This window comes from Delphinus delphis, chromosome 16 (genome assembly GCF_949987515.2).
Source record: "Delphinus delphis chromosome 16, mDelDel1.2, whole genome shotgun sequence".
In the NCBI taxonomy this organism is placed as follows: Eukaryota; Metazoa; Chordata; class Mammalia; order Artiodactyla; family Delphinidae; genus Delphinus; species Delphinus delphis.
The window spans coordinates 62,353,960-62,381,590 of NC_082698.1; the positions used below are offsets into that span (position 1 = coordinate 62,353,960).

A 27,631-nucleotide genomic window follows, 5' to 3' on the forward strand; every position below is an offset into this window, starting at 1 on the left:
CTGAGCATCTGGGAGGTCAGATGGGTCTGCAAAGGACTGCAAAGTCAGGAGAAGGAGGTGGGACGGGGGAGGGGGGAACAAAGCTGACACAGCATGTGAAAGCAGAACAAGGGAGAGTCTGACTTGAATAGGAGGGTCTCTTCCCAGACTGGTCCTCAGGGATGTGTTTTAAGGAATAGCCAAGAATGACTCAGAATTAACCCATCAATTATTTACACGTAAAGCAGTGTTTCTGAGGTACCTGAAAACAGTATTTCTTTAGTTTAAACGTCCTCCCTAAAACAACCACCAGCCCCGCAATCCTTTTCTTCACCCATGGCACCAAAGGATACTTTGGTCTGCATTCTCCCTTTTTCTGTGTTAGCCAAGTCTGAAATAAGGAGAGCCACAAAGGAAGTGGGGCTACGGATCTGCTCTACTGCAGCCCAGTTTGGGATGGACGCTCTGGCCATAGGCTCTGCCCTTGTAAACACCATGAGACTGTTGGGGGTGAAATCTGGTGCCAGGACAAACAGGGCCATGCTAGACAAAGGAAGGACTTCAGGACATGTGGACACCAGCTCTCACCACCTACGGAAAATAACCAAGCCCGAGAGGCAGTTCCAACCTCAACACAAATAGCAGGGCATGAGAAAATAAAGCTCTGTTCACAGAATCACAGACTTTGTTGCTGGAAGGGGTTTCTCTGCCCTCTAAGCCATCCTTCACGTCATTCCTAGTTATTGCTCTAGAATAGGTATTGGATCAGGTCACACTGCCGCTTCCCCAAACCTCTCTGACACCACGTCATCTCCTGTGGGGTAACGGAGCCAGGGCACAGGCATAGCAGCACGTTAACTCCTATCATATCAGACATCATTAAGCAATTGCCACATTTTCTGATGAGCCTGGCTGCAGCCGCAGAATCTCAGCAAAGCCTTGCAGGCGGCCATTGCCAAAACACTACCACTCTCAGGATGACAACCGCTTGCCCCCCACTGAACAGAGACAGCCAGATCTCCTCAGCCTGTCCCTTTGCTGTCTTTTTCCACCCACATTTTCCATCACTACTTCTATGCTCCAGCTGCCTTCAACTGCTTGCCATTCCTAAACAGACCTGCCTTCTTCTCACTCTCTGAGCCTCTGTCCGTGTCGTGATTCAGCCTGGGATGCCCTCTATGCAGAGTTCCTCGGTACCTGTTCTCCTACCTCCCATAACAATAAAGTTGTATCTGGGCATACAGCCACCCAGCAAAAAACACTGCCTGGCCTCCCTTGGACCTGGGGGGTAACCATGTGCTAAGTGCTGGTCAATGGGCTCCGAGCAGAAGTCATGCATGTTTTATTTTTCTTTCCAAGTTTTGCACTTAAGGGTTTGGGCATATACTCCCCTGGGCCCCTCCCCTTTTACACAGGCCATTTGATGGTGAGAAGAGAGCAGCTGCCAGGGGCCCAGAGATGGAAGCCACATGATGAAGATGGCAGGGCCAGCCTCCCAGCCTGGACCACTGTCCTCTGGCCTGCTAAGGAAGAGACCTCCCCCTTTACCTTGTTGGAATCCCTGTGTTTGGTGGGGGTGGCGGGTGGGGTGGGGTGTCTCTGGTTTTGGGGGCAGCTGAGTCTATAACTATATGCCTTCCCACCTGCTTCCTGTTCCTTACAGCCACCCTCCAGTGCCACCTCCTCAGTGAAGTCTTCCCAGAGTCCCAGGCTCCTCTGGGATCCGCCGCACTTCGTGTACCCCTCACGTTGGCAGTCCTAAACCACAGGATGGCTACTGCCCCTCCCACTAGCCTGGCTGAAGGCATCTTCTCTCCTCTCCATCCATCCTGTGGACCAGTGCTGGCGACGGCACTCATGCCCAAACCTGACCACATCACCCCCTTGCCTTCGCTCTTGCAGTCCAGACCTCTTGGCTTGGTGGTCAGCACATGACTCTGGCCTGTTCTTCACCTTAGAGATGAGGCCCAGCTTGTGAGGGGATCTGCTCCAGCGGCTCAGCTGGTCACGGCTCCCTCTGTGTGTGCAACCATGGACCGTCCTGCCTGATGCCCGCCCCACCCAGCCCCAGCGTGGCGGGCCTGAAGTAGCTGCTTCCTTGCCGACTGGAGCCTATATTGTCCTGCTCCTCGTTTGTTACTGAGAACAGGGACAGAGGATGGGGAGTTTCCCTGACCTGTGTATTCTTCTCAAGTGGCCTAGAAAGTCCCACAACCTGTATATGTCTTCCCAGGCCCTTCTCCTGTCCCACCAGGCCAAACGCTTTGCAAATGGCCCACACCTATTCCTCTGAACTTCTGGCCACTGTGACCCTTCTAACAAGGCCCGACCTTTGGCATCCCATTCCAGGGCTGCAGGCCCATCCCTCCCTTGGCAAACAGTGCATGCAGCCCAGAAGCAGGATGCAGCCAGATCTCAGCTAGTAGATGGCTATTTTGGGACAGGGAGGATCCTGGGAGGATGCTGGCGAGGTCAGAGTAGGAAGGGAAAGAGGTGGGTTTTCTGCCCACGATTATGTGTCCCAAGCCTTCTGGATGCTGCCCAGGGGCCCGAGGCTGCCACAAGGAAGAACACACCCACCACAGGGCTCCAGCCGTGGCCCGGCTGGCTGCAGAGGAAAACTGGGGGCAGGCACAGGTCTGGGGCTCTAGGTTCCAAATCCAGTGGCCACAGTGGGACGGAAGAGTGTGTGTTTATTTTCTGTGTCCTAACAGCAAGTGATTTCAGCATCAGGCAAGAGTCAGAGCCGTCTCGGAGGGGGAGAGGCGTCAGAAGCCAACCGGAGGTCAGATGGAGAACACCGGAAAGCTTCCAATCACCCAGCAATGATTATTGATGATAATTTGTTGAACATTCATTGAGGATCTACTATGTGTGGAGCACAATATTAGGCGCTGGCCAGAAAAAAAGTGAATAATGCTTTGCGGCACTTTACAATTGTGTAAGTCCTTCTGCAAGCATCAGGAGCCTTAAAATGTTCATAAGGTGGTTTATAAACTCTGACCCTCAGGAGATAATCGCAGATGCATGATTCGCGTACAAGGATGAGAGTGGTGTTTTACTGACTTTGGGGACCGCAGACATTTCAGAATGCCAGAACTCCACCTTGCCTGTTTCCAGCGTTCCCGAGAAGGTCATCCATCAATGTCAAGTGCTCAGTACTGTGCCTGGCACAGAGTGGGTGCCCAGTGAGGGGCAGGGGCAGTAACCGCTGTTACTCAGCACAGGTTGGCAGCCACGTGGCCCAGGCCTTAGTGTGGAGGAGGTACCTTTACCACGGGGTGCGAAGCCTCAGGCTGGGCAGAGGGGGCAGGTTCAGGGACCCAGCAGGACTCAGCCCATCCTAGGAGATGCATTTTACTCTGTCGTTCTGCTGTCTGAGACACCTCTGTGCAGCCCTCCAGTCCTTCCCTGCTGACTCTGCAAAATGCTGGGAGAGCATCTTACTCTCCTTCTGATTTTGCCTCCGTTTGGGGCCTCTATATTCTCCCGGTGTTGCTCACCTGGCTCTGAGCTATATACTTCGGGCCAAACTGCCCTCTGGGGAATTCTCCAACACTCGGGACACCCTCACTGGTTCCCCTGCTCACTCTCCTCCCATCTCCCGGCCAACTCAGTCCCTGCTGTTGGCCCTTCGCACAGAGGACCAGTGTCAAGCCCTTCTTCCCCCCCAGCACCTCCGAGCATCCTTCCTCTCCACCACCTCGGAGCGGCTCATACTGCTTCACAGCTTCCTCTTCGCCATCCAAGAGCTGAAGCACCCTTCCAGTCCTTCCTCCCTCCTGCCACATCCCTTCCTAGCTCTCAGCCTCCCAGGACCATCCGAGTCAGACTCTCCCAAGCACTAAATGGATACCTATTGGTAGGCCCCCACTTTAATGGAGGCAGGACATGAGAAACCCAATCAGGCGGGGAAGGGAGAAGGACGAGCCTGTCTGCCCCTAAATGTGCCCCCGACACTGGGACACAGTGTTTGATAAGGATTTCAGTGCATCTTTAAAGTGCAAGAGGAATCGAGGAGAAAAACAAAAAAAAATAACAGTAGTGCTCACTAGGAATCAGGGAAGTACTAAGTACTCTCTATGAGGACCTCACTGAACCTCTGCCATATACCTGGAAGGCGGGTATTATCCTCATTTCTCAGACCAGGCCACCGGGGCAGAGAGAGGTTAAATAACTCTCTGAAGGTCACACAGCTGGTAGATGTCAGAGTTGGAATTCAAACCTAGATCTTCCATGGTTCCAAGTCTCCTGCCCTTCACCAGCATTCTATACTTCAAGCAAGAACAATTGCAACTGACCAAGAGCTACGAGGACGATAGACACAGTGGTTTGAAACGCGGGCTGCCCCACAAACCCCGATGCACACAGTTGCTCTGCCCAGGCCGCGTCAACACACCCTCACCTTCATCTCATCTCATTAATCCTGGCATTCTTTCCCCAAAAGCCATCACAGATCCCATGGCTCAATCTCTGGGACCCCAAGGGAGGGAGGGAGCTTCCCAGGGCTCCTGGACACCCTTTTAATTAACCCAGATGACCCTCTTCTGCCTGAGGCCAGCTGAATCCCGTCACGGTCTCACCAGCTCCCGTGGCACCTGAACTGTGACTCCCAACTGTGACTCAGCCCACTCACGCTCCAGTGAATGTGGTCCCTCCATTTCCCCCGTGTTCAGCATCTGTCGGCCTCTTGTCCCTGGCTTGGGGACCCTGAGTGGGGCCTCCTAGGGCTCCTCGGCCTCTGTGTCCAGTGGAGTGTCCTGCCACAGTGGGCATCCAGGGCCACACGCTGAGCTGGCAGTGGCCTGGAGCAGGGCAAACCCTCGGCGGTTCCTCGGGAGCGGTACCTTGCTCCACACCCTGTTTCAGCTTCCTCCCTCAGCCCCAAAGGGGTGCAACCCATTCCCATGACTCATGGCAACGGTGAAACTTGCCCATCTGTCATTCTCGTAGCTTAATAACGATGGTGGGTGACTTAGAAAACCATGACTTGTCAATATTACTAACTGTAGACAATGCAGTTAAACCTCTGCGCTCAGGACCCAGGCCACAGCTGGGACTGAATGAGCAGATGTGGTAAGGAGGCGGCCACACAGCACAGGGGAAGGGCACTGGAACACGTCCTCGGTAGGGAGTTGCCCATACAGGGTAGGAAACAGCAAAGGCAGACTCGGAATCCACCTTGGACTGGTCAGCTTGATCACACCACATCACGCAGCAACCTTAAGCTTGTTTGTGTGTGTGTGTGTGGCCTAGATACCAGGCGGTGAACACACAGGCCCTAAGCCACCTAGCTGGGGCAAGGTTTTGCAATTACAGGGCAATTCATTCATTTGGGCAACAAGCGCTTCTGAACCGACTATGTGCCAGGAGCGAGAGGCACAGTGGCGGGCTTCTCTTCAACTCCACGTAACACCTCACAAGTTGCCACACCCATTATCTTGCCTGATTTCACAGCCCGGTGTGCACAGTACCTGGCCCATAGAAGAGTTGATGAATAAATGAAAGATTGAATAAGCAAAGGAATGATGGATGGGGGATGGGGCCAATCAATCGGTACATGGAGGGTGAACATCAAGGACACTGTCATTTCCATCTTCCAAATGAAAAGTGACGCTCTGAACAGGGTGTGGCATGGCCACTGAGAGGGCCTCTGGTGTGTGTCCCCATCCTTGTCACCCCTTCGCAGGGTTCCTTACCTGGCGGGCAGTGACACCCTGGAGACGTCTTCGGGGTCTCCCGGCGCCTCCGTGAGTGGAGCTTCCATTTCTGCACAAGGAGACAGAGAAGAGCGGTCACTGGGAGTTGTAAACGCCAAGTTCTGGAAAGCGGCTGGGGGCTGGGGGGGGGGGGCGGGGGAGAGGGGCCGCCTGGGGGCTGGCAGGGGGACTGGTCCTGGATCAAAGGCTGGCCACCGGGCATCTGGATAATAAGAAGCAGACGCAGAGGTCCCGTCTTGGTAACCTCGGGGTCTCTCTCTTCGGAGAGCTCTGAAGGAAATTAACTCGAGCACAGGACCCTATAAAGCAGTGTAGCCTTCCTGCAGCTCACGGGCACAACGACCTGCTCTTCTTGGCTCTCTGCTAATTGCTTCCTGTCTAGCTCTGGGCACCTGTGGATCCCGGGAGCAGGGACAGTGACCTCTTTCCTTCCGGTGTTGCTCACAGAGCCAGGTACAGGCAGGCCCTCTGTCCCTCCATCAGAGCCCTTTCTCACCAGCTTGCCTATCCTTGGGCCAATCTGGAAGGCCCCAAAGATGCGGCAACAAGAAGACTGAGACGCCTGCCCTCAAGGACCTGCCACATCCGTGGAGATGAACCGATGACAGGTACACACCTGCCAGCCCTGACACCTGGAAAGGGCAGGGCGCTGAGCGCCTCGGTCCTCACCACCACCGAGGGAGGGGATAGCGGGGTGAGGTGGGGGGAAGACAGAGGTTAACAGGTGTGCCTCTGGGTCAGACCGCCTGGGATCCTAGCAGTTCTTGGCCCCTGAGCTGATAACAGTCCTGACCTTATTGGTTACTGAGAGGATCAAAGTAGTTGGTGCATAGAAAGAAAGGTGCCCAGGAGGCATCAATAAATGTTAGTTATTATTACACTCATTTTATAGGTGAGGGACCTGGGCACAGAGAAGAGACTAACCTGGCCGAGGTCACAGGGGAGGAAGGCTGAGATTTGGACCCCCTCTCTCTGAAGCTAGTGCTGCAGTTAGAAGCTGGTGGTCCCAGAACCAAATTGGCCCTTACATGTTTTTTGTTTTTGTTTTTGTTTTTGTTTTATGGTACGCGGGCCTCTCACTGCTGTGGCCTCTCCCGTTGCGGAGCACAGGCTCCGGACGCGCAGGCTCAGCGGCCATGGCTCACGGGTCCAGCCGCTCCGCGGCATGTGGGATCTTCCTGGACCGGGGCACGAACCCGTGTCCCCTGCATCGGCAGGCGGACTCTCAACCACTGCGCCACCAGGGAAGCCCTAGATGTATTTTTATTTGGTTCCCCCAGTGATTTTTTTTTCATTGAATTTGTCCCCAGTGTTTTGAAGAGGCTGATTTCACATGAAAGTCTGTGTTTCTAACTTCTCTTGAAAAACTGGAAGATCTGGGCCCATGGGGCCTGTACTGTGTGGCTGGCTGTGACTGGCTCTCCTGTGCACTGTGGTCCCCACCCTGACCTGTCAACCGGTTAGGAGGCCGGCTGGCTCCCCACAAGCATTTCCCCAGCACATGGCTTCCCGCTACTGTGGAGTTCTGCCACTCAGGGTGAAAGGTAAAGGAAGTCACGTGAAAGGTGTCATAGGACTTGGTGTCACCTCTGGCTTGGCAGTGGAGAGGGAAGGTCAGGAAAGCTTCTTGAGGATTCACATCAGACTAATGTCTGCTGAGCACCCACTGTGTACTGGCGCTAAGCTGGGTGCTTTCACAGGGAATCACATCTATTTTTCATAATCAAACTCTAAGGTAGGTTAAATAGTGACCTCATTTCTTGCTGAAGGAAAGTGAGGCTCAGAGAGGCTGAGTGACTTGCCCAAGGTCATACAACCAGTATGTGGTGGATGTGGGATGAGAACTCAGGCCTTTTGATATAAAGTCTACTCCATCCTGCTGGAGAAGGGTGTGTACAAACCCCCCTGGAAGAGGGAGCTCAGCCATTGTGTGTGTGTGCCTGTGTGTGCGTGTGTGTGTGTGTGTGTGTTGGGAGAGGGGCAGATCGACAGTGTTGAGGGGAGAGCACAAGGGGGCTGGAGGTCAAAACACACAGGAGGAGGAGAAAGCGAGGAATGTCCCAAAGGGAAGACCGTCACTCAGAAAGGGAGGCTGGCACACAAATACTAGGTGGATGACTATCGAGGTGGGCACAGAGTGGCCACCGGGCAAACCAAGGACATCCCAGGACAAGGTCTGGTGGAAGGCCCTGTGATGCCCAGCTCTGAGCCTAGCTCACTAGTACCACTTTCCAAGGAAGGGACTGTACATACCTGCTTCCACATCCCTTCCCACCAACAACCTGTGGGCTCTTCAAGGGGCTTATTTGCCAGTGGAGGAGACAGACAATGAATAGAGAAACAAATGAATATATAACCCAGGCAGCAATAAGCACTACAGAGAAAAATAAAGCAGGGTAAGGGGACGGAGAGTGACGGAAGGTGGTATTTTAAACTCGGGGGTCAGGGAGGTTCTCTCTGTGCAGGGGACGTTTGAGCAGAGAGCTGGCAGAAGTAAGGAAATGAGTCGTAGAGAGATGTGGAGGAAGCGTGTTCCAGGCAGAAGGAACAGCAGAGGTGAAGGTTCAGAGACGGGACTGTGTGCCGAGTGTTTGAGGAGGAGGATAGGGGACAGTGTGCCAGGAGGGACTCGGGTGAGGAAGGAAGGATGGGAACGTGGTGGGGGGGCAGATCTTTTGGGCGCTGGCAGAGACTTTGAATTTAGCAGCACACAGATTCCTGACATGTCCATGGCTTACTGACAGCCATAAAAATCTAGAGCTAGTACAGATGCTGTGGTGAGCCATCCGGGTCTCCCAGTCAGGAGAGGGTCAAGACTCACCCTTAGTGCCAGGTATGTTGGCTGCTGATGGCTGAGCTCCTCTCTAGGAACCACTCTCACCTTAAGCAGTTGCCTTGACCAGGGTCATGTCCACTCCCCCGGCAACCCGCAACCAATTACTCATAGATACCGTCTGATCCCTAGGCCTCAATTCAGGATGAGCTGCAGAGCCCCACGGGACCAGCTGAGGCCTCTGTCGTGACCGCGTCACGGCTCGACCCTCTGCCCACCCTGCCTCCCTCGCCGTCTCCAATGTTGATCCGATAAGCCTCTTGCTCACAAACCTCAGCTTCAGGCAAACCTGGAGTGACTTTCACATTCCCTGAGCCTTCACTTGACCCTCACCGGCGCCCTGTGCAATAGGCAGGCCACAAATCAGCCCCATTTTACGATAAAGGAAACAGACTCAGAGAGCGAAGGGGAATTGCCTTGAACAGGTAAGCCACAGAGAGCTTAAATTCCGGGTCTTCCACCTTCAAGTTCGGTATTTTTGTTCAATTCATCCCATATACGTGGAGCTCCTACTAATCGAGAGACTGCAAACTGGAGAACAAGACACCATCCCCATCGGCAAAGGGGCTTGCGCCTCCCGTGGGAGAAGCACGTTGAGAAGTGTCCCGCTGACTGCAGACTCTGAATGCTGAGTGGGTGATGGGGGCCTGTGTGCCCAGGTAAGGGTCCAGACCGAAGGAGCCAAGCAAGGGTTTGAAGCAGAGGAGGCACATGGTCAAATCTGGCTGGTATAAGGGCCCTCCAGCAGCATGCTGAGAACAGACAAGGACAGTGAGAAGGTTGGAGGCTGAGGCTCCTCTCTGAAGGCTGTCAGTCACCCACCCAACCAAGAGATGCTGGTGGGCTAGGCTACGGCCTGGCAGCATGACGGAGAGCGGCGGGGAAGGGGTACGCACGAGGAAGAAGGGACAGAGCACGAGGTGGACTTGGTGAGGGGGTAGGGTCCGGGTTCTGCTGTGGGTGGCCGAGATGCCCCCATGGAGAAAGGGCAGGGGCGAGGGCAGGCTTGTGGAAGGTGATGACGTTGGTTGAGGACAAGCTGAGTTAGTGGAAGGGTCCGGGTGGGAGGGGTACATGTGGCTCCAGCACTCAGGAAAGAGGCCTGGGTGAGAAAGGTAGATCCGGGAATCAGGAGCGTCCATCAGGAGGGGCAGGAGACGTGTGAGAGGGCAAAGCCACCGGGGACACAGAGGTGTGAAACTGGCTGCGTTCAGGGTGTGTGTGTGTGTGTTCTCTCCGCCCGCCCAGTGTTTATCTTTGAAAAGCATTAAATCAGAACATCATCGCAGCCCTTTGAGAGTCTGGGCCTCAGCCCCACCCACTGACCCTCGTCTGCAGCTCATTCCTTCTAATACTCAACCCCAGGGATCCTTCCAGCCCCTGGTCCTTCAATCCACGGGTCCTTTCCCCTTTCCACTGTTCCTCGCCTGCCATGTTTCACTTCCCTCCTTCTCAGCTCTAATTCTGTGGCCAGTGACTATAATCACTCCCCAGGCTCCACCCTCGGCTGTCTTGATGCCCTGCCCCGTCAGCACATGCTCTCGGCCAAGCCACAAACCTGGTAGATGCAACGTTTCCACCTACCCCACTCCAGCACCCAAGCAGCAGATGAAGCTGGGGAAGGGGCCCAGCCTTGCTGACCAGCCTCACTTCATTCATGATCATTATCTCAGAGGAAAGCCCAGCAAGCATACCCCAGTCCCTCCATCTCACTGTCCTAGTAGTTCTCACACCTTCTGTCTCCAACCCCAATGTCACTGTCACCTGATGACCGCGAAGAGGCTCCCGCCCCGAGGCACACCCGCCCACCTGCATCTGTGCTCTCAGGTTAGGCCAACCCTCCACCAGCACGCAGGCAGGTCCCCCCTCCTGCCCTTATCCTGGGTCACTTACACCAGGGGTCAGCAAAGGTTTTCTGTGAAGGGCCAGCTAGTAAATATTTTAGGCTGTGTGAGCCATGTGATCTCTGTCACAACCATTCAGCTCTACTGTCGTAGGCGAAAAGCAGAGGAAGCACGGCTGTGTTCCCATAAAAACGTACTTACAAAAACAGCCTTCCAGTGGGATTTAGTGGTCGCTTGCCTACCCCTGATGCAATCTTTATGCAAACATGCTGCTCTTCCTCCCACCATAAAAAATAAATGAAAAATCCTCATGGACCCTGTTTAACTCTTTTCCTAGAAAAACTCCCTGAAGGAGGGTGTCTCGCCTGCTCTCCCCTGGACCACTCCCACCAGGCTCTTACCCTCCCTCCACCTGGCTCGCTCTCCATGAGGCACCCCCCCCCCATCCCGGTCCCCAGCGCCCTTCTGCAATATATTTGCTAGCCTTCCTCCTTGCTTTATTTTCTCCTTCAGATTCTGTTGTTGTTGTTGGCTTATTTATATTGCTTATTGTCCCCATCCCTAGAAAGCAAGTTCCACAAGGACATGAATATTTTGATCTGTTTCATTCATTGCTATATCCTCAGTGCCTACAACATGGCCTGGCACATGGTAGGTGCGCAATAAATATTTGTTGCTTAGGAGATGTCATGTAGGTCTAGATCTCTGATCTCTCTTGTAAATGGGAAGATCCGGCAACACTGGGCTGTGGTAACAATCGGGTGGTGCTGAGTGACGGCTGCCCCTTTTAGGTGGGCATGTGCTGTCCAGCTACCCAGGGTACCACCCCACCCCCAGCCAGTCTCACCGACTTAGGTCACCAGCCTGGCCCCCTTAGGCATCAGAGTTTGAGACCCTTGGTTTGAAATCCCCAGGCTGAGGCTCAGGGCCAGGTGTAAAACTTTCTGAGGCCCTGGGGTGGACCTCCAGCGGCCCTGGACAGAAAAGCCTTCCTGCTTCACCCCTGCTGCAAGCCAGGGCCTCCTGGAATGCCCCACACAGCCAGAGCTGAAATACCACCAGCCTGATCATTGCAGCTATTAAAATGCCTGTATCAGTATCAAAGGGAAAATGCCAAGTGGCCACTTACTCCCCCCAGAGAATGCAGCTCCGGCCTGGCCTGCGGTTTAGGGCCCACTCCCTCCCCACGCTCAGCCACAGGCCTCTTAAAGGGCTCAGGCTCAACCTGGGCCCCTGTAATATGTGGGTGGGTCCAAGTTGTGGTGTGAGGAGGGAGCCCATAGCAGAGGCCAGGTGAGCTCCTCACTCCACAGCCATGACCTTGAGCCTGGCACCTGCCCTCTCGGAGAATCTGCAAAATGGGGATATTACCCACCTGCCAGCCTCTTAAGTGTTGCCGTGGAAAGTGCCTTGGAAGCCATGAAGCACTTACCAGCTGGAATTATTAAATAGGAGTTAATATTAATAATAATATTCAGTAGCTACACATACAGAGCAGTCTATACCGGGCACTGGGCTAAGTGCTTTAGCATTTAATAGTTAATTTTTGGTATTAGTGTATGACTCCTATTAGAAGCCACCTGCCCTTGGAGGCTGTGGTGGGACTCTCTTTTGGGTTAGCACAGCTGGCCCCCAAATCCTGATGAAGCATACTCCATGGGGAGCTCGGCAATACGGATACGCGCTTGAGCTGTCTTTGGGAGTGCCAGGACCTTGGGGTCTAGTCCCAGCATTCCCACTAACTGTGTATTAAGAGAGAGATGGAACCCCTCTGGGCCTTGGTTTCCTCATCCATAAAATAGGAATACTATTAGTTATCCACTGGACCATACTGGACAGCTGGAGGGGTAAAATGAGATGAGATCAGAAAACAAAAAGAGGGGTCCAGATGTGAAGAAGGGTGAGCACCTGCTGTGCCAGCCTGTTTTTCTGAGCAGCCAGATGAAGGCCACTTCTCTCTTGAGCTGGTGCCAGGCCTGCCTCCTTCCACCTGCCACAGTGAGGCTGGCCTGGCCTCATGCACTGCTGCCGACATGTGGTCACGCCCCTCCCCCTCCTGGGAAACTCAGACCCCCTCTTCCCACAAAGGAGAGGGTGATGGAGGGTCCTGTCTGCAACCCTGCCTTTTGACCACAAGAACTAGAAGTTGAAGGAAGGAGTCGCCCATTGAAATGGGCATGCTGGGCAAAGCTCTGGCCCCTGTGCCAGCATCTGATCACAATGCTGGCTCACAGTGGGTGCTCCATTCCAGCTGCTGGAGCCTTCTCATTACCCTGTGCCATAGCTGCTACTGGGCTGGTGCCCCACTGGAGGCTGAGCTGGCCCTTTGAGGGAAGGGCCTGGTCTGGTGTCTCTGAGCCACACTTGAACCAAATTACTTACTTTTAGGCCTGTCCCCCGCTAGGATCTATCCCTGTGGTCCCAGATGGGCTTTGGCCTGGGCTTGGGCAGAATTCAGATCGATGGAGATGAGGGTGGGGGAGGGCAATCCAGGGAGAAAAGCAAAGGCACGGAGGCAGGGCCAGGGCTGCACAGTGCTGGCTCTGTGGGCCGAATCCCAGGGACTGCAGGAGAGGGACAGATGGGTTTCGTTAAGGGGACAGGCCTGTGTGTGGCTGCATGCCCCGGAGTGCAGGCAGCAGAGCCGAGTGAAATCGAAGCGGAGGAAATGGAGACGCTCAACTCACCCCCACCAGAGCTGGACTTGCCCCGTCTGCTCCCTGCTCCGGGAGCCTGTGTGCTGGGGGCCGGACCGGGTGCCGTGGGGGGCCTGAGGAACTGTCTTCTCCCTCCCTCCCCCCCTCCCCTTCTCTTTGTGCAACGGACTTGGCGTCTGATCATAGACTCCCAGGGCCGTGAAGCAGGGCTGGAGGATCCTCCAGATGCCACGAGCTGCCTCTGCCACCCTGCTTCACCAGAACCACGGAGAGATATTGCTCCAGGCTCTGCAGATCAGAAAATTGGGGAAGGAGGCGCCTGTCCCTGTGTGAACTTTCTAGCCTTCATATGAGAAAGTTCTTCCAGCTAAACTAAGTCTCTGCTGCTGCCAGGGAGAAAGGAGCTGGGCCCTGGACTGTGCAGACGTGGGTGGGAGCCGGGTTAGCATGGGGTCTAGGACCTCCGGTTTCAGGGGCTCGGAGGTCATCCATGGACCCAGGGCAGGATGAAGCAGGGTCCCCCACAGTGGAGTGGGGAGGGGCTGGGGGCAAGAGTGCTGGGACGGAAATCAGAGCCTCTGCCCCACTCCTTTCCCTTCCACAAATGGTTATCGAGCACCTATGTCAGCAGAGCCACGCAAAGTGCCGGGGACCCACATGTGAGCGGAGCAGACATGGAGGCTGTCCTCATGGAGCTTACTCTCTAGGGAGGGGCACATAAGAGTCTCCAAACCACACACATCAACGTGAAGCAGCCACTGTCATCAGAGCTCTGGCCAGCGGGGGCCAGGTGCTGAGAGCCAGTCCTCGGGTACCGACTACGTTGGTTCTTCTTGGGGAAGTGACAGCTGATCTGACATCTGAGGATGCGCAGCAACTGACCAGGGGAGGGGCCCAGATACAGGGGAAACGGGCTAAGACCTGATGTAATACTGTGCTTCTAGTGAACCAGGCAGGAGTATTGCACATATTTACTCACTCAGCACTCACAGCAGCCCATTCATGAACGCGGAAACTGAGACAGAGACAGGTGAATTAACTTGCACACAGCCAAGAAGGGCAGAGGCAGGATCTGAGCCTGGCTCTGAGCCCATGACCCTCTCTGTATGCCTGTGCCTGTGTGGGTGGGGGTGAGGGGAGATGGGCTCTTTTCAGGAGATTGCAACATCTATTTACTGGAGAGACAGGCACTGCTCAAAGCACTCATCTTAACTTATTTTAATCCTAAAAACAACACTCATAAGATGGAGATACTCTTATCATCATCACCCCATTTTATAGAGATACAACCCAAAGCACAAAGGGGTTAAACAACTTGCCCAGTGTCACACAGCCAGTAATTAGCAGAGCTGGACTTGAACCCGGCAATCTGGCTCCAGAGTCTGTGCTCTTAGCCATGACCGTGTACAGTCATTTGGCTAGACTTCAAAAGTGAGCGGAGGAGAGCCATGAGGCTAGAGAGGGTGGCAAGGGCCCCATCCTGCAGGCCTCATGGACCATATTAGGAAGCAATAGGAAGTCTCTGTAATCAGGGAAATGTGGAGATCAAATTCAGAGTTTTTGAAAGATTACCCTGGCTGCCATGTGGATGATGAAGAGAGCAGGGCAGGGTGAACGGGTTAGGAGGCTCCTGCCGTGGCCTGGGGGACCCAAGGGTAGCTCAGGTAGGGAGGTACAGGCAGTGAGACAAAGAAGAAGACAGGTTTGTGGGAGGCCGAGAAGGTGCAGTCGGTAGGACATGGAATCAGTGCAGTTAGACGCCAGTGCTGGGCATGCAGAGGTTCTGGGGAGGGCCAGACTTCCTGCTCAGCTTAGAGACACTGAACGTGAGGTGCTGTCAAGACATGCTGGAGGAGTGGGATGACAGGTGTAGAATGGGTCTGGAGCTCTGACAAGATGAAGACCACACACAACATTACAGCCAGAGCTGTCTAATCATGGAACATCCAGCTGCATAAGGTAGTGATCTCCCCGTCACTGAGGGAGTGTAAGCCTGAGAATCAGGGGTGCTGTCGGGGATTCCTTTTAGCACATAACTCCTTTCTTTCTAACATTCTGAGTTCGTGGAGTGGGGAGACGCTAGAGGTGGCAGGACCACCCTCCCCTCCCATGTCACCGAGTCTCCCCCTACCCCTGGGAAACCTCAGTGCCAGCTCACAGGGAAGTCGCTAAGCCTGTTCCTGGAAAAGCCCCAGCTCATGCCCCTTTCTGCATCCCTGTTCCCAGAGGTCACCCTTCCTGTCCTGCCTTACAGGCCCCCTTGTCAGAGCACGACCTGCTGCAGAGAACCTCCAAGTGATGGCTTAAGAGGCACCTTCATGGGGCATCTGCGGCACAAGAGGTGACTGCAGGTGTAAAGTCCCTTGGATGGCAGAATCCCAGGCCCTGTGACAGCCTATGGGGGGAAGATGTGTCCTCTGGGGGCAGCAGGGCCTCCCCTGCTGAACTGAAAGAACAGGTAGGGGACTCCTCTGGCGGCCCAGTGGTTAAGACTCTGTGCTCCCCTTGCAAGGGGCACGGGTTGCACCCCTGGTTGGGGAACTGGGATTCTGCATGCCACGTGAAAAGAACAGGTAGGAATGAGCCTCCTGGCGGGGGGGCGGGCGGGAGGGCAGGTAGACCGGGTGAGCTGCCCACAGCAGGAAATGCCTGAGCTAAGGAAAGACGGAGACTTCCCTTTGGACTGTGGGCATGGAGGAGGCCTGGGAGGCTGGGGATGGGTGACAGGAGAGGAAAGGGGGCTGAGGAGGCCCAGCCCGTGTAGACTCCAGCCATGCGGGATTTTGGGAAAACCCACAATAGCCTCCAGGAGGGGAGACAGGGGCCCAGTGTCCCCTGGAAAGGCTGTGCCCAGCCTCTCAGGCAGGCAGTTCCGCCCCTTTGTGCTCGGCTTGCCCTCACTCTTTGAAGGCTCAGAGGAGTCCCCACTGCCAGCAGGCCCATTCCCGCCCTTTGGGCCACAGAGAGTTTTCTGCAGGGAGGCCCACACCCAGGGCAGGAGGCCTGCAGAGGAGCAGGGAGTGTCCGCATGCCTCTGCTGCTGGGGCCTGCCCGCCACACAGCTGGGACCCCAGCCTGCCCCAGCCCTCCCAGCCCCTCCCCACACCCGGGCCTCAGTTTCCCTTGGAGGAAACTGCTGACTTCCTTTCCTTATGGAGGACTCAACAAGACTGCTTCTGAATATAAATGTTTCAGACATTACATGAAATTCCTAAAAATCTTATATGTTCTGGTATAATGTTATAAGTCATAATTCTAGTTATTATTTTAAAATGTATATCTCAGAAATAACTAAATTTCCTTGTCAATTGCATTATTATGAACTTTCATCAAATCTTTAACCGTGGTCAGTTTTAAGTCTTTTGTTATTTACAGACAGTTCTGGATGTACTCTGAGGCTTTTGCAAAAATGTTCCTATAAAAGGGTTTCATCTTCAAGGAATTCACGGAAAAGACTCTGACAAGTACAGGCTTCTGGTAACTGACTACACTGCTGAACTGAATGAATAAGCATTTTCAGAACTCTAATGGAAAACTGATGAACTCATAAAAGTGCTAACAAAAGATCAAGATAAAAAAATTAATTACATGGGACTGAGTGAACTGATGAGGATGATTATAATTTTTGTGACTTTGTCTGAATAAAAAAAAAAAAAAAAAGAACTGCTTCTGGGAGGGACAGAATCCAACCAAAAGAGGTGGGAGAAGGATTCCTAAGCCTTCTGCTGAAACTTCCTTTCTTCTGGAGGGCAAAGTTGATTTTATTTTTTGAAAAACCAAGACCAAAACCCAAACCCAACAACCCCGCTCCAAAACAATAAATCCCACTGCTTTCGCTTCTTTAACCAACCCATACTTTCAAACTGTGCGGTGTACAGTAGGACTGTTATTGACATCTCATCGTGATCCTCATTACTGCCACCATCAGCCCCTGAAGCGCTGCTCAGGACTCAGGCGAGGGGCCTGGGGTAAACTGCACAGGATGCTCCTGGCTCAGGGGAACAGATACAGTCTCTGTCTCTGTCTCAAGTACTGTCAGCTGTGGAGTTTGTTAAACAACCTACTGCCAGACCCTACCCACGGGGATTCACATCAGGGTTTGGGGAAGGAGGTCAGCTTTGGTGTGTTTTAAAGTTCCGCCGGTGCCACTATGCAGCCTGCCCATCACCAGTCCAGGGACAGGCCTTTGAGGGTGTGCAGACATGAGAGAAGGAGGGGAGAGTCACTTAAAAAAGTTTAGTTACTATAGAACTTTTATCCCTATTTTGCTCCAAAAGGAGACACTCAGGCAGCTACAGAGGCACACAGATAGACACACATTATATAGCAAAGCAGCAGGACAGAAGAGAGAGAAAGAAAAGCAAGGGCAGGGTGATAAAACAGAGCTGAGACTGGAGCTTATGCAAAACCTTCTGCCCGAAGGACTCTGCTCTGCTGTGGGGTGAACACCAGATTTGGGGCTAAGCTTCCTAGAGGACAGTTCAATGTCCAAGAGACAAGACCCAACTCATCCCTCCTGGAAGCCCAAACATTCTGGAAGCCAAGGCTGGACAGGGACTTTCTAAGGGTCCTCATCACCAAGGCCTGCTGTATCAAAAGGCATTCTCAGCTCCATTCTTACAACAAAGATGGTAATGTGAGCTGATGCCAAGTCAGTTCGGTAAATGCCACCTCTGTGGGAGCTGAATCAGACTGAACTAAACAGGTCCCTAGCCCTGGCCTATGTGACCTGCCTCAGCTGACAGTGAAATATGGTACTCTATACAGATTGTATACACATGTGGCTCTGAATGCCAGCTCTGGGGCCAGACTGCCTGGGTTCAAGACCTGGCTCTGCTACTTACTAGCTGTGTGACCTTGGGAAAGTTATGCACCTTCTCTGGGCCTCTGCATTCTCTTCCGTAAGAAGGGAAGAGTAAAAGTATAACCACTTCATAGGATTATTGTGAGAATTAACCGAATTAATAGATGTAAAGCTCTTTGGATACTGCTTAATAAATATTAGCTATTAATAAAAGTTGTAGACATGATACAGCCTCATTTTATCTCCGCCACTGATGAGGGATGTGGTAATGGTTACAGTTGCTATTAACTGAATCTTGCACCAACTCTGTGAGGAGGATGTTATCCCCATTTTGCAAATCAGGACACCGAGACTCAGGTAATACAACTATTTAGCAGCAGAGGTGCTGTGGGCTTGCCCACTTTACTGTTTTGCCCCAACCAAAAACATGCCAGGCAGCCTGGGCAGGTGAAGACAAAGCTCCTGACACTTGGGAGTAGGGGATGGGAGGGGACGGATGCTCCTAGCTGCTCTGTACAGGTGGGCACACATCACACTGAGCTATCCCCACTCTCAGCCAGGACCAGGGGTTGCAGCTCTGACTGAAGAGGAGTTAATCAGTTCATCCTCTACTGATTGCTGTGAAACACCCAGCTCCAGGGCACACCCCCTGAGCAAATGCTGAGCAGACAGCTGGGTCTGGGTTGAGGGCAGTGGGCGGAGGACAGCTGACTGAGACGGCTTCACTGGCCTCCAGCAGTAGGACCTTAAATCAGCAACTAATTGCTGAGGGCTGCCTACTTTGTGCAAAGCCCCAGGCAAGACTCAGTCAAGGACTCAGAGACCAGTGACCTCCTATCCCTGCCACTGGGTTGTATGAGGTCAAATGGAGAGACGAGACGTTTAAAGGCAATGGAGAGGAGGGCACACTGCACAATGTGTTTGAAACTGAGCCGTGGTCGGCAGATAGATTTTTATCTGGTGCATTGACTCTAATAGACTGGGAGTGGCAGCCTGGAGAGCTGTGTCGAGAAAGATTCTGAGGCCTAGGTAGACTCATGGGGCATGGGCTGAGTGATTAGTAATGCCTGCCGTGGTTCTCGGGTAAGAAAAGTCAGCACGTGTCCTGTCTATTTTCCTTCTCTGAGCTAGATGCTTGGCATGGCCAGGCAGTTCTTCAGGAAGTCGGAGCAGGGAGAGGGCCTATTTGGGGTCGGGGTGGTTTGGGAAGACTTTCCAGAGGGCACTGGGGCAAGTCTGGAATGATCAGGAATAAGGGGAAAAGGCATCTTTCTGAGGGTGTCAAATTGTGAAACTGTGCATAAGGCAGATGGCATACTGCTTCAGATGCTTTGACTTTTTCCCACCATCTTCTTACGAGGGCTGGCTACTTAATGAGGTCCTCAGTCTGGTTTGGAGCTACTTGCTAAGTTTAAGGCCTTTGGAGAAGCAATAAAACTTTAACAGCTCTCCCTAGTTTTATCTATGGTAAATATTGCTCTGTATTTTAAAAAATTAATTAGAGTCAGGAAATAGCTCTTTATCTTGAACCTCAACTCTTGCTAGTTGGGTAGCAGTTTCCTGGAACAGTGTTGAAAAGGATTCCGAAGCTGTATGTAAGCTCAATGTGAAAGTGTGCGGCAATCGATTAATAATGTCTGCTGAGGGCAAGAAGTGGAGAGTGGAGTGTATACTTGCCTTGTCTTGGCCACCACTTGGCCAGACAATTACTACTGTCCAGAAAGGAGAAGGTGTGGTGTGGAGGAGAGGTGACTGATGGAGACAGGGGTCCTACCTCCAGCTACTCTGATACCTGGTGTGCAGCTTTGCACCTGTTTTCTCATCAGTAGAGTGAGGGGACTGGACTCAAGGGTCTCTGAGGATCTTCCCTCTATTAATTCCCCATAAGACTAGTCATTTACTCATAGTGTGGAAAGAGGAGTAGTATTAGGATTGACTCAGTGGAGCGCTGGCTGCATCTGAGGGCATCTGGAACTAAGCTCTGTCCATTAACTGAGGTCCAGGCAGCTGTGATGTACACAGGACACTCTACACAGGCCCACACCCCACCATTCACACACTCTCCCTTTAAGAACCTGCTCCTGTCCTCAATCCTAGAGGACCCCATCCAGAGCCCCAATCTCTCAGCCACTGCTCTGATCTCTCCTCCAAATGCTCCTGGAAAGAGCGCAGTAGGGGGCTCCTGTACACACTCTATAAATGTAAAACATTCCCGTTACAATGGTTGCTATTGTTATTTTTAGGGATGAGGGAGTCTGCCTGGGGTTCCCTCAACATTTTAGCTTGGAAGTTTCAACCACTTCCTCGCCCAGGGGTTTCTTGGGGTGGAAAATGCCCTCAACACCCAAAGGACTGGATCACAGATAGTGAGATGGAGGTACAGTGACATCAGTTTTCTCAGCTATAAAATGGGGTAATGAGAGTATCAATCCTTAGGGAAGTCGTGAGGAGTGAAAGAGATAATACACATAGCACTGGGCCATTGTGCATACCCTATAAATGCGGGACACTCCTATTACAGCTGCTGTTACTCTTGCTGTTGGGGATGGGGAGTCTGCCTGGCATCCCTCAGCGTCCACCCTGAAGGAGGCTGCTGACACCCCTTGCTCCCCCTTGGCCTGCAAAATGGATCTGGCAAGTTTAAATTCCACCCTCTTCTCTATCACCGCACACCGTCTGCCCAGCCCTACGTGCCATCTGATTTCCTCCATTTGGGCCATTCCAGTTTCTTTTTTTACAGCAAGCAAATCAAGTAACAGGCAGCTGGAGCGCTCATTAAGGGTTCCAGACCAGGAGAGAGGCGCTGATGGGGGAACAGCTGGAGCTGAGGCCTGGAAGCCACACTCCCAGCTCCCCTGAGCTGGCTTCCTGCCCCCATGCTCCTCTCCTGGCACTGACCCACCCCTCCCAGTGGCTCAGCCACTCAGATCTGGGCCTGTGCTCACATCAGTCCCAGCTCACCTCATTCCAGCCTCTTCTCCCTACTGGGTACCCTCAGCCTGGCCTGCCAGCTCCCTCTTCCTCCTGTCTCACAGTCACAGCCTCTGCCCCCAGCATGCTGCTTTCCCCACTGGGATGAGTGGGGTGCATGTGCCCCTGGATTCCTGCCTCCAGGCCTTTGCCCAGGCTGTGTGCCTCCCCAGGATCGCTCTGCCCGATGCCCTGCCTCCATCCTTCAGGGAGTGGCCCCGGGCTCACCTGCTCCGGGACGCACTGCCTGCCCCGGGTCCCCGGGAGCTCCCCAGACCTTTACAGAGAAGGAATCTGAGGTGCAGGTGCAGGGCACAGCTTACCTAAGGCCACACGGCTGGCAAAGCCCAGCTGGAATCCTGGCACATGGGGTGCCTTTGTGCCCTTCGCAGGCACGAACCCTCTGCATGTCCATTTCACAGAATCATTCTGCAACAAAACCATTCCCCCTCTCTCCTCTGCCAGGCCTTCTCACCCGGGGGTTTCCACTGGTCCCAGTTCTCACTTCTCTCCTCACCCTTCCTCACCTTTGCCCTTTGCTCTGATCTGGGAGAACAGACCTAGGACAGGAAAGGGTGGAGGAAGGGCCTCCAGTTGCTCCTGAACACCTTTGATGGCCCAGAAGCTGCCTGCTCCTAGCACAGCGTCATCCCGTGGACCTTTCTGCGGTGACGTGCATGTTCTATGGCTGCGCTGGTGGCCACTAGCTACAGGTACCTTTGAAAGATGGCTAATGTGACCAAGTAACTACATTTTAGATTTTATTTAATTTAAATATAATGAGTGACATGTGACTAATGGTTACCGTACTGGACAGGGCAGACCTTAGAGTGTCCCTTCCGGAGCCACTGGACTGCAGGCTCCGTCCAGGGGAGGCCTCCTGGGGTTATCACCATACAGACTAGACCACCTGCCCCCTCTACCCACAGGACCGCTCCCTCCCTCTGGTCCCAACGCCCTCTGCTACTGATCTCAGGTCCCACCACTGTGGCTGCCATTTCCATTCATTCCCCTGTCTCCACTAGTGCCCCTGACCAGGTCACAGTCCCCTCTGGCTGCACTAGCCTCTCGTTTGGCCTCCCTGCTCTGCCCTGCTCTTCCACCCATTCTGTGTACGTCGCTGCCTTCCTCAAGACCCTTCCACGGCTCTCCAGTGCTCTTACAAAGAATGAACCGTCTCTAAGGCCCCTCTTGACCTAGGCTGCCTGTCTCTCTCCAGCCATATCTTCCACCACTCAGTTCCCCAAGGCAAACCCCTCCCTCTGGCTTTTGGCTTCCAGAAGTTATTCCCTTTGCCCTGTACTCATCCCCATTTGCCTGGAGAACTCCTATTCACCCTTTAAGTCTCCACTTGAAAATCACTTTCCCAGGAAGCCCCTGCCATCGGGTAGCTGCATGGTAATCCATTCCCCAGATCTCCTCTGCTTCCATTATCGTAGCTTTTTTCACACGACATGGTCACTGCCCATTCTCTTCTCTGTGTCCTATTTGCCTGTAAGTTCCAAAGAGCAGAAGTGTGCCCCCACAATGCCTGACCCACAGCTGGCTCTCAGGTTCAATTGCCGAATGAGTGGATGAGGATGAACAAAGGAAGGTGGCGGGCAGAGTGGGGAGGGCACTGGAGGCGGGGTCACTGGAAGCTTAGGTTCCAGTCCTGGATCTTGCCACATGACTCTGGGTAACCTACTGCCCCTCTCTGGGCCTTAGTTTCCCCATCTGTAAAATGGGGGTCTAGAAGTCAGTAGGAATTTGGAGAGGAGGACTCAGCCTGGCAGATAATAACACTGTCAGCCCCAAGGCCCTGAGAGTATGATGCTTGGCCTGGCTAAGTCTTAAGCAGAGGAAGCCAAGATCTGGGAAAGGGCTGGGCATGCCCTGGCCAGCAGGAGGGGCCAGGAAGGGGAGAGGATGCAGAGAGGAACTGAGCGGAACATCCAGGGTCAGATGTTTGTCCCTCAGCAGCCAGGGCCCCAGGGATCCCTGGGGCAGCCCTCACTGTCCTGACACCCTCCCCACCATCCAGCAGTCCCATGTGCACTGTCAACTAGCCGGCAAAGGCCGCCTGCTGGCACTGCTGAGTCCAGACGCTTCCCTCGGAGTCCCGGGGGACATTGGGTGGCCTGACAGAGCCCTCCAGCTTCCCTGAGGCCCGGTGGGGCATGGGAATGAGCTGAAAGTAGCAGTCATGGGTGCGCCTCTGGCATCAGTAAACTTGTCCTATGACCACCCTGCCTGCTCTGGCCCTCTGACCTCACTCTCCGTGATCACCCTGGAGAGCTACTTTGGCAAGGAGCAGCCTTTGCCTGGTGGAGGCACCCAAGAAGAGCCTGGCTGTGGGGAACTGGTGCACCATCGGCACCCACTGCAGTTAGTGCTGGGCTCTGATGCTTGCTGTCATCACCACCGCTTCGATGGTAGATTGGAACTCAGAGGGGTTAGGGTATTTACCCCAAGTTGCACAGCTTCAGTAGCAGAGTGGGGACAGAAACCAGGCCTGCTGGGCTCCACCTCCTGCTTTTCACTGTTCCATACCACCTCCTACTAAGTCAGAGGTCCCCTCCCAGCTCTTCCCCTCGGAAACCGTCCACGGCCAGCCTGTTCCAAGAGTTCTCAGACTGCTGTGGCCTTTACCTGTGGGTCCTCCCCTTCATCCGGGCCCTGGATCCCTGTGCTGTCCAGATTCTCAGAAGTCACCAGGCCTCACGGTCTCCTGGCCCAGCCTTTACTCTGGTGGCACTAATGAGACCGTATGTCCCTACTTCCTGTGGTCTTTTCATGAAGTCCCGAGATTGCCCTGGCTAAGAGACACTAGTGGGTTCACATTTGGGTTCAAGGACATTTTGGAAATGGGAGAAAGCTCAGCATCCTTTTCCCAGAAAGACACACCGACACAAAATGTTGGGGACCATTCCAGGGAACCAGGGACAAGAAACCCAGCTTCAGAACAAGAGGGTAAGCGCTTATTCATGCCCAAGGACAGCAGAACCAGAACGACCAACACCTGGGCCCTAGCGTTCTGGGCAGGGACCAGGACACCACCCCTTGCAAGGACTGCCTCCCTGTCCCCCTCAGCCCCTTGGATAACTCACTCCCTCTCTCTTCCCAAAGGAACATGGCAATAAAAGGCAGCACTGATCGTCGAGGGATAGATGGGGAGGGCCGCGGGGGCCCAGCAAGCCTCGCCCCCGGCCATCGGGCTCAAGTCCCACCGCGTGGGCGCTGGGCGGCTCTCTCAACACCCTGGCGGGGTGCCGGGAGGGAGAAGTGGCTCCTGGCCGCCTTTGCGCGCCTCCGCGCCTTGCCTTCCATCACCTGCCCCGCGCGCTCAGGGCGATTCCGGCGCGGAACGCGGGAGACGCCTGCCAGAGGCTGGAGCTGACGGGTCCCGCGCTAGCCGCCCGGGTCTTCCTGGCACCCTGCAGGACGGCGTCCATCCCTGCCCCCACCCCTCCCGCAGACAACTGGTGCGAGGCCGGGGCGCACGACGCGGCGTAAAGAGCAAGAGCCCACGGGCACTGGCTGGTTCAGAGTTTGGAGGCTGCGCGAGGGGGCGCCGCGGGGAGGGATAAAAGGCAGCAACAAAGAGCACAGACCTCATCCAGCAGTTGGTTGACTCGTCCCAAAATAGCCGGCTCCATTTGCTGCTCCCCACGGTCTGCTTCCAGGCGCTGCACCCGGGCCTGCAGCTCGGCTGTCCGAAAGTGGGCGAGCAGGCTGAGCGCCAGCGAGCAGAGGGCCAGCACCAGTAGCCCGCACGACCCCGGGCTCGGCAGCCGCGCGCAGCGCTCCACCGGCGCCACCGCCAGCGCCACCGTCCCGGGCGTGTCCAGCTCCCCAGGGCCGCGGGCACCGGCGGCTGTCGCTTTGCGGGAGCGCTCTGCTACCATCCCCTCGCGTATTGAGAACCAATAAATAAATAAATAGAATAAATAAAGGCGAGAGCCGCTGTCCAAAGGCGCGATCCAAGCTGCGGGGCAGGGGGAAAGGGCTTGTGTCGCTGGAAAATGTCCCTATCCTTGGCTCCCGGCAAAGAGGATGGAAAAAATAGCAGCTGGAGGGGGAAAGCCGAAAAAACACAACCAGCAGTAATTGGGGTACACCCAGGTAAGAAAAAGAAGTTACTTCGAAGAACGTTCCAAGTCCAGGAAAGTTAGGGGAATTTGGCCGGCTCTCCTTTCCGCCCCGTCTTTCCCTTCAAGTATCTGCAGAGTCCTGGAGTTGGTTCTGCGCCGTCTGTCCTTCTTGGTGTCTCCCGTCTCCCGGGCGAGCCAGTTTCCGTCCCGGGGCGAAGGGGTGCACGTGGAGGGCCCCACGGGCAGAGGTGGGTCGTGGCCGCTGCCGAGGAGCGCTGGGGCCGATTCCGGCGCCTCTGTAACTTGACACACTGGCTGCGGCTGCACGGATCGGATGAGCAATCCGTGCTACTTCCCAAACTAATCTCTCCCGCCCCGCTCCCTTCTCCTCCTCCCCGCTCCTCCTCCACCTCCTGCAGGGCCGACGGCTTGGATTTGTTTATTTATGCAAACTCGCCCGGGGTGGGGGGCGTGGTCTGCAGCGCCCGCTGCCCCCACCCACCGGCCCTGGGAGCCCCTCTCCCGCGCTCCCTGTCCCCTTTGAAGCGACACTTGGGGTTATTTATAGACAGGAAGGGGGTGTGGAGTGGAGCTGGGGCTTCACTTCTCTCCCTTTCTCCGAATTCACACTGAGGGCCCTCTTTGCTTTCCTCATAAGTCATGGGTGCAGGCATCACTTTGCTTTCTAACAAGTTGGCAAAGCCAGCCTTTGGGATCCTCCAAGGAGCCCGGCTGAGTTACTGTCAGGCGTCTAGATGTGTCTTTATCTCCCGAGCAGGACTATCTGAATCCCTTCAGCTGCCATTGGGCATCCCTGTCCTGTCTCATCCTCTCTCTTCCTACCCAAACCAGCCCCACCTTGGTCTCCATACCTCCCACGTCCTGCAGCTGCCCCAGCGCCTTGGGTGGGGCTCATTTCTCCAACCGCATTTTTACTCCAGTGTGAAAAGTCAGCCCTCCAGCGGGGTAGCAGAACTGGTGCCCTTGTCTCTCTTTTAGGACCAAGACATAAGGTTCAGGTGAATAAAAACTGAGCAGAGGCTTATTCCAGAGTACCCAATGGGCCAGGCAGTCCTGCCGCCTGCCAGTCCTCATGCCTCCTCTTCTTGTCTGCCATCGACCTGAGACCTGTTCCAGCCCTCCGCTGTCAGACCAGCCTGCCCCAAACATCACAGCCATTAAAGGTGAGCAGTTCTCTCCTCTGCTCCCTCCTGCTGTCATTTCCTATGCTCCAGTTGAGAACGCTGCCTGAAGGGCATTTTGTAGCTTCCTCTCTTCTCTTGTCACCTCTCCCATTTTAAGTAACATTTGTATCCCACGAGACTTTATCTCCTTGCACCTCTTGACATTCCTGCGGATGAGGTGATGGGACGGAGTTTATGGAGAAAGCCTACTTCCCAGGAACAGTGCGGGGGCGGGGTAGGGCATAAAAGGCTGGTCCCTGAAATGGAAAACTGAGGTGGGTAGGGTGACAGGGGTGTTTCTGTGATTCCATTTTATAATAACAGGGTTGCCAATTTCACGTTTTATATATTGACCTGATCAGGCTTAATATATAATCCAGTATCACAGCACACCTCAGAGTGTGGCATATTTAATAGAGTAACATAGCAACACAGTACTTGTATCATAAATAATAAACGTTACAACATTGCCTGCCAGGTCAGTTAGCCACTAGGGAGGACTACAGGGATAGAAAGTGATGCTGCGGAAAGGACTGGTGGCCAGGAGCTCTGGGTCAGCTCCAGCTCTAGCATTTCCTTGACATGGGACATTGGGTAAGCATGCCTGTTTCCTTACCCTGTGAAGGATATCTCAATTGAGCTGTAGAGAGTAATTCTTGAGAGAACACAGTGGTGTTGATGACCACCAGGGGACGCCAGAGAATTTCTGCACTGAGAGGTACAAGCCCCGGGATCCAGGGACTTTGATTTGGCTCCACCTTCACACACACCCCCACACCCCCGGCAAGGGTAGCGGGAATGGAGGAATTAAACTAGGAGGGTAGTTTCATTCCTTCCTTATTCCACAAGCTGATCTTTTCCCTTTTAAGACTTTGGGACCCTCAGGAATGCTACGGCAGTGAAACCTAAAAGATTTGGGGCTACAGCATCCTCTGTGATTGGGAGCTGAAGGGGGAGGGTGCAGCAGTACTAGCCTGACCCTTGCATCAGAAGTGACATGTCTGGTGGCTTCCCTGCTGGCGCAGTGGTTAAGAGTCCACCTGCCAATGCAGGGGACACGGGTTCGAGCCCTGGTCCGGGAAGATCTCACATGCTGCGGAGCAACTAAGCCCGTGCGCCACAACTCCTGAGCCTGCGCTCTAGAGCCCGCAAGCCACAACTACTGAGCCTGCGTGCCACAACTACTGAAGCCCGTGTGCCTAGAGCCTGTGCTCCGCAACAAGAGAGGCCACCGCAATGAGAAGCCCACGCACCATAAGAAGAGTAGTCCCCGCTTGCTGCAACTAGAGAAAGCCCGCACGCAGCAACGAAGACCCAACGCAGCCAAAAATAAATAATTAAAATAAATTTATAAAAAAAAAAAAGAAAGAAATGACATGCCTGAACCCTGAGGCATCCAGGGGGCTCTGGGGTCACAGAAACTCGGGAATTCTCTGTCAATGTTGGATCAATGTTCTGTCAATGTTGGAGTTAACATCTCTAGAAAACAGAATTTCTTGCTTGTAGCAAGAAGATAGACTTTCAGTGCTAACCCAAAGAGTTTGACTTTAATCTGTGGTCATGATTC

The 27,631-nt window shown here is 54.1% G+C and overlaps 1 protein-coding gene across 1 annotated transcript in view; it reads right to left on the reverse strand.

Moving 5' to 3' along the window:
* FAM241B (family with sequence similarity 241 member B) overlaps positions 1-27,631 on the reverse strand; it is a 203,029-nt gene that overhangs the window by 35,038 nt on the left and 140,360 nt on the right. Inside the window, exon 6 of the transcript XR_009522473.1 lies at positions 5,679-5,748. The gene's annotated coding sequence lies outside the window, so the exon portion shown is untranslated. The remainder of the gene's footprint in view (positions 1-5,678; positions 5,749-27,631) is intronic.